The sequence below is a fragment of the Bos grunniens genome, chromosome X (genome assembly GCF_055505025.1).
Source record: "Bos grunniens cultivar Pamir isolate PY7600 chromosome X, Bosgru_T2T1.0, whole genome shotgun sequence".
Classification (NCBI taxonomy): Eukaryota; Metazoa; Chordata; class Mammalia; order Artiodactyla; family Bovidae; genus Bos; species Bos grunniens.
The window spans coordinates 63,581,861-63,589,467 of record NC_141194.1 but is presented as its reverse complement, the minus strand read 5'-3'; positions in this window follow the sequence as shown (position 1 = coordinate 63,589,467).

Genomic DNA, 7,607 nt, shown 5'->3' with positions numbered 1-7,607 from the left:
CTGACCCAGAAATTGAACCAGGGTCTGCTGCATTACAGGCAGATTCTTTACCAACTGAGCTATGAGGGAAGCCTATATAAAATAGATAACTAATAAGGACTTACTGTATAGCACATGGAAGTCTATTCAATACTCTGTAATGGACTATACGGGAAAAGAATCTAAAACGAGTGGATATATGTATATGTATAACTGATTCACTTTGCTATACACTGGAAACTAACACAATATTGTAAATCAACTATACTTTCATAAAAGAAAATTTTAAAGTCACTTTATATGCAGATACGGAGATGCTTGGTCCTCAGATCACCATCCTGTGAGTCTAGATTCTCAGTGCTATCCAATAGAAACTTCTGTGTTGATGGAAATGTTCTATATCTGTTCTGTTTGATACAGTAACCATTGGCCACATGTGTCTATTGAGCACTTGAAATGTGGCCAGGTGATTGAGGAGTTGAAATTTTAATTTAATTTAAATTTGGTCAAATGGCTAGTGGCTACTGTGTTGGATGGTGCAAGACTCTAGCATACAGTAATGGAAGCCACAATTTTCTATACTACAAATTGTATCATCAGGAGCTCTAAGACAATTGTGTCCCACTCTCTAAAGGTCAATGAATGATGCTAAGATCTTGTGTCGGTCCTTTTACATATCCTACCTTTAAGGTTCAGTCTCCTTGTTCCTGATTTCCAGATGTGTTAAAAGATGGATTATCATATGGAAAAGACAGGGTTGCTAGAAAAGCTTTCTGGGAAATGACTGTACTCAAATCAAACCATGTAGAAATTAATTTCTAACTCCAGCACCCTCACTTGACATTTGATAATTGAATCCCCCCAACCAACCATCCCACTAGTCCAGTGAAAGCTTCAGGGATAACAGGGCAGTATGCAAAGTCAACAGAATAATATGAACATCTTACAAAAACAGTCTTGGCTATGAGCAAGCGTTGTACAGTTAGTCGAGTTGTTTGTCATAAATGGGTTTAGATCCAGCAAGAACTAATCTACTTGTTTTCTATAAATGCCTCTGGGACTTCCCAAATCCTTGTCCAGATCTCTTTTATCACCCAGAATGTTCCCAACCATCCCACATAGTCTGCTAAATCTATAGCTCACATAGTTAAGCACGTGGTTATGCAATTTGCTTTCAGAGTAGGCTCCAGAATGTCCAGACCTAGTGTCCAGTTGATCTTCCCTGGCAACATCAGGCAGATATGACAGCACATGTGGGCTGAAGAAATACACAGTCTGCCCCTGGGGAATAGTGAAGCACGAGGCACAAACACACGTACTCTTAATACAGATAATAATAAAATAACACAAAAAATATGCTAGCTATGCCTGTAATAAAAATCCACGACCAGCTCCTCTTTTTCACGCGGGTGCCCAATGTATGAATGTATATACATACACCTATCCCCTTGTCTTTTTCTCCCCACTCCCCTTTCCTGTTCTTTCATGTTTACTTTCTTTGATCTTTTTCTCCTTCTGCCTCTGGCAGTTTCCACTGCGGATTCACTTTCTTCTTTTCCTGTGACCGGTCTTATAGCATCCTTCAACAAGGTCATGCACTCAGTTAATCTGTGAGCGGTATCAGGCCATTAAGGTACAAGTTAAAGAAAAAGGAGGTTTAACGCAGTCCTGTTTTACTCATGATTTAGTCCGGAATATCAGAGGACTTCTACCTACCTTTAGACTTTCTATTTCAAGCTTTTTAAACAAGAAAGTCTTCCTACAGTCAGAATAGAAATAATGCTGTTTAAATAATTTGTTCTTTAAATAAAAATTTTGAAATACAGAAAAGAATTGCTTAAAGTAACTGTGGTTCCATCACCCAATGAAAAACACAGTTAATAATTTGGTTATATTTCTTTCCAGCATTATTTTTCCCTTCCACATAGATTTTTAAGCAATGTTGTATTCATACTATACATACAATTTTGTGTTTTTGGTTTTGTCTTTCTCTCACTCAACATATAAGTATGTTTTAAAATGATTACTCAGATTTATAAATACAATTTTAGTGCCTAAATAATATTCTATGAGTTGGATGTATCATAGTTTAATGATTTCCTTATTACTAGACATTTATCTTGAAGTGGTATTGAATGAGGATTTTCACAAGCATTGATTACCAAGGAACTATGTTAAGCACATATGATAGTCTCCAAACAGTAATTGCCCATGAAATCACAGGAAAATGATAGTTCAATAAAAGATTCAGTTTTTCAAAGCACAGTAGATTTCTCCATAAAGTTTAAAAGAATGTAATAGTTTTCAATCTTATAGTAGTGTTAGAACCTCCCTTTCCAAGATGACAGCCTGGCATAGTAGAAAGAAAAAATACTCTGGAATCAGATATTCTTTTCTTTATTCAATAAATATTAATCGAGTGCCTATTACATGCACTGTAAATACACCAATAAGGAAAACATAGTGCTTGCCCTAATGGAACATTCAGTCTAGTGGAGGTCCCAGACAATCAACATAGTTAATTACATACAGCATGATAAATACTAAGATGGGAAAAATATGGGGGGGCTATTGATGTACTAGTGAGGGACACCTAACTTGAGCTTGTGGGTCAGGAAGGCTTCCTGGAAGAAGTGGTATCTAAACTTAGTTGTGAGAGATGAGTAGGAGTCAGCAGGCTAAAGATAGGAAGGGGACTGGAGGAGAGACTCTGTATTCCAGACAGAGGGAACAGCAAGGATAAAGGCTTACAAGCAAGACAGAGACTCTTCATCTGAAGTGGTCTTTATTTTGCTATCATTATTAAATAACATTTTTTACTGAACATATTAATAGAATTCTGGGTCAATAGTGTTTTTTTTCCCAGTAATTTAAAGATGTTTTTCTACTGTCTTCTAACATCCATAGTTTCTGAGAAGTCAATTGTTTTTGAATCATTACATGTAATGTACTATTTTTTTCTGGCAGCTTTCAAGATTTTCTCTTGATCTTTGGTTCTTAGCAGTTTGACTATGATACACATAAGTGCAGTTTTATCCGTATTTATCCTGTGTGGGCTTTGCTGAGCTTGAATCTGTAAATATATGTCTTTCACCAAATTTGGAAGTGTTCAACCATTATCTCTTCTCATAATGTTTCTGGCCTTATTCTCTCTTTTCTCTTCTTCTGGGATGCTAATCACACATATTTCAGACCGCTGATGTTCTCTCATGAAGCTGTAAGTCTCTGTTAATTTTTTTCAACCCTTTTCTTCTTCAGATCAGATACTTTTTATTGCTATACCCTCAAATTCACTTACTTTTTCCTCTGTTGTTTCTGCTATTAAATGCATCTAGTTAATTTTTAAAATTTCAGATATTGTGTTTTTCAGTTTTAGAATCTCCATTTACTTCCTTTTTAAATATTTTCTATTTCTCTGCTGAAGTTTCCCATCTTTTCATTCATTTCCAGGGCATTTTTACTCTCCTCATTGAGCATCATCATCTCAGGGTTGGCATCCATTGTTTTCCCCTTGAAAATGTGTCACGTTTTCTTGATTCTTCATATATTGAGTGATTTTAGAGTGTTTCCTAGACATTGTGAATGTTATGTTGTGGAGTCTCTGGATACTGTTATATTTCTCTCAAGAGTGAGGATGCATTTGTTTCAGCAGGCAATTAACTTGGTTAAATTAAAAATAAAAACCCTGCCTTGCCTGTGATGGGTGGCAGCTCAAATCTCAGTTCCGTTCTTTTATCTTAGATGAAAGTTGCTTTCAGTCTGCCCTGTGCATGCATGGTTTAGGATAAGTCTTGAGAGGAATTTATACAGATAATTTAGGGCTCCTTTTCTCAGGATCTCTTTCTGATCTATTCCCTCACTTTCTAGAGACTGTGGTTTCCCAAGATCCTGTCCTCTGGCTCTTCAGGCTAGAAATAGGATGGTTTTCTATTGTACTTTTAGCCATGTGGTTGGTGACTGCAGCCTGTTGTCAGGCTAAATCTGTAAAAAGTAGGAACCTTGGCCTATGCTGTCCCTTTCTTCCAAGTTCCAACCTCTGTCCAGTGTTTGCCTACTTTTGTTTTCTCTCTGGAGTTTTCAGGTGTGTGTGTGTGTGTGTGTGTGTGAGTGTGAGTGTGTGTGTGTGAGAGTGTGTGTGTGTGTATTTTGTCCAAAGTTTATAGTTGTTGCTGCTGCTGCTAAGTCGCTTCAGTCGTGTCCAAGTCTGTGTGACCCCATAGACAGCAGCGCACCAGGCTCCCCCATCCCTGGGATTCTCCAGGCAAGAACACTGGAGTGGGTTGCCGTTTCCTTCTCCAATGCATGAAAGTGAAAAGTGAAGGTGAAGTCACTCAGTCGTGTCCAACTCTTAGCGACCCCATGGCCTGCAGCCTACCAGGCTCCACCGTCCATGGGATTTTCCAGGCAAGAGTACTGGAGTGGGGTGCCATTGCCTTCTCCGTTATAGTTGTTGTTGAGGGCTTATTCCACCAAACCTGTGAGAGATTCTCAGATGAGCTTACTTTATATTTTGGGAGGAAGAATCATAGCCCTCAACTTCTCTCTTTTTCACCTTAACATTTCTCTATATTATTACCCATATCCTCCTCTTGCTTCAGAGGAAAAAAAAAGGCTAACTTGTTTGCTTTTTCCCATGACCTCCTGTTTTTAGCAGGAACTATAGTTATTCCAACCATTTTATTTATTCAGTTATTCAACAAATATGTATTGAGTCAGGCATTGAACTAGGCATTATAAGTATTAATAATAAGAGCAAGTCAAAATAGACTGTACTTCACTGAGACTGCTCTCTTCAAGGTGATCAAAGGTCTGGCTTCTTAATCACCAGATCAAATAACCTTATCTTAGTCTCATCCTTTCTAACTTCATTGATCCATCCTCTATTGACTCTGGTAACCAGTCTCTCCTTAAAACTCTTCTTTATCTCTCAGTTCTCTCACCTCATTGATTTCTCTTTTAATTTTCCAAGTAGAGGAATTCTCAGAGACCTTGTCCTTGGCTCCTTTCTTCTCTTGTCCTTGACAGTCTTACTCAACCTTAGTTTTTCAACTACCACTTCCATGCTCCAGACTCCAAGTCTCTATCTTCAGTCCTCATATCTCTCTTGAGATTGAAACTTGAATTTCAGCTGTTTGTATCCACTTGGTTGCCTAACAATTACATTAAACTACACATAGACAAAATCTAACTCCTTATCTAGCTCCTGAACCTACTCTTTCTCCTGTGCTTTGTATTTTGGTTAATTCTTGATACCATAAGGGTATAATTAAATAAGGGCTGAATCAGGGCCGTTGCAAAAGGGATTCTCACGTTGGGTGGGAAGTTTGACAATACAGAAAGCTCTAAAGTCCCTCCTAATTCTGTGATTCCATTATGGTTCCAGCACAGTGTTATCCATTTCCTTTAAGGAGCTGGGAATCAAACTGGGGGAGAAAACAACTGAGTGATAGTTCTGACTTCAAAGGGCTTCCCTTGTGGCTCAGACGGTAAAGCGTCTGCCTACAATGCAGGAGACCTGGGTTCGATCCCTGGGTTGGGAACTTCCCCTGGAGAAGGAAATGGCAGCCCACTCCAGTATTCTTGCCTGGAAAATCTCATGGACGGAGGAGCCTGGTAGGCTACAGTCCATGGGGTCACAAAGAGTCGGACATGACTGAGCGACTTCACTTCACTTCACTTCTGACTTCAAATGAAAGCAGGAATTCAGAGAAAGGAGATAGTGAGCATTGAAGTAGTAAGAGAAGACTAAGCTATTCAAAGGTAGAAGCTATATCCTCTATTTAATTTCTATCCTCACAGCACCCATTCTCTACACACTGTAGCAACTCTATAAAGACATTTTGAATGATTTTTGTAATCATCATTAATGTTTATTGAGTACACATTGAGTGCATAGTTCTTCACTAAATGATGCAGGGGTTAACCGAGATTTGATGTAGTCCCTGACCTTTCCCAATCAATCAGTCAACCAACAAATATTTGCTGAGTGCCTATTATTTGCAATACGCCATGCTAGGCATTATGGGGGATACATGATGCAAGAGAAATAAAAGTTGTAGTCTTTTCACTTAAGGAGTTTACAGTATGGTTGGTAAGATGAGACATGTATAAGTATAAAACTAATTAAAAATGTGAATCAGAGCCAAATGAACACTACAGAGGATAAGTTTGTAGAAAATTTCAAAAGTACAGATTACTGTAGACTGGATGAATATGGAGGTTTTATGGAGGAGGTGGGACCTGCACTGGGCTTTGAAGGATGGACAGAAATTAAATAATCTTGAAGTTACCATAGGCATTAAGAATATAGAATTCAATACAAAAAGTTTCAGATTAAAGGGCAGATGAAGAACATCTAGGCAGGAGCAGGCAATTTACACCAGAATGTTACTAAGCTGTTGTTAGTGAAATTCTACCCCTTATTCCATTTTTTTTTTTTTTTTGGTCTTTCTCCCCTTTTTCATTTCCTAATTCTTTTTTTCATCTTACTCCCTTTATGGTGATATATAGGGCTAAAAGAATCTTTGTGAGGCAGGTTGAAAACCTGGGCTCAGAAACCAGACCGTGTGGGTTCAAATCCTGGCTTTACCATTCATTAGGTGTGTGATTTGGGGCAAATTGCTTAATCTGTCTGTGCCTCATCAGTAAAATGCAGCTATAAAAATAGCACCTATGCCATAGGATTATTTTGAGGATTAACTAACTGAGTTAAAATATATAAAGTGCCTAAAAGAGTGCCTGGCATATAGTATGTATTCAATAAATGTTAGCTTTTATTAAGGAAAGAAGGCTGGCTAACTACAACATTATTATCTTTCCAGGTCTTATTGTTGCTAGATAATTTGTTAAATAATTAACAAACACCCTTATGGAAGTTGGAGGCCAGCCTCCTGTCAGCTAAAGGTTAGGTCTTTAGTTAACACCTGATAAACACGCATAGACACACACACACTTAGGCCACACCACTTTTCCCCAGATAGCCCTCACCCCTAGGCAATCCAGAGACACTTTAGTAAAATAAACACAATCACCAACTCAAATAGACAAATTGAGTATTTAAAGAACTTTTCATTAACATTGTGAGGGAACTGACAACTTTTAGAAGGGATTTAGTTAAAGTAGAGGTGATCCCTAGGGAGGTGCCAGGTGAAATTAGGGTTAAATGAACTTCAAGGGGAGAAATCACTACTGGTAGTAGGCAGCTGGATGAATGTGTGCAGACAGCGGGGCATCATAAGAAGGCAGGTAAACTCTGGGCCAACATTGCCTGGAGGAGACTGTGTCATGAGTCCCACTTTCTGGATTTCCTCTCTCCACTACCTGTTTTGCACTCAGACCTTTCCCCTACTCCCTCCCTGCAGTTCTAGACCCCTGCTCCCAAGAACAAAAACACTCCAAATTATAGGTGTTCTTGATGTGCCAATTCCTCAGGACAGGCTGAAGAGAAACTAAAAAGAAGTTCTTGTCACTCTTGTTGCAAATGACTGATTCAGAGATTGTGCAATCTCCTTTGAAAAAAGTTAAAGGGCAGAAAGATGGATAAATGTATGTTTGATTAAAGTAAGTATTGCCTGTGGACAGGAGGATGAACTACTGAGATTCCTTCCAATTTGAGGATCCTAAATTCT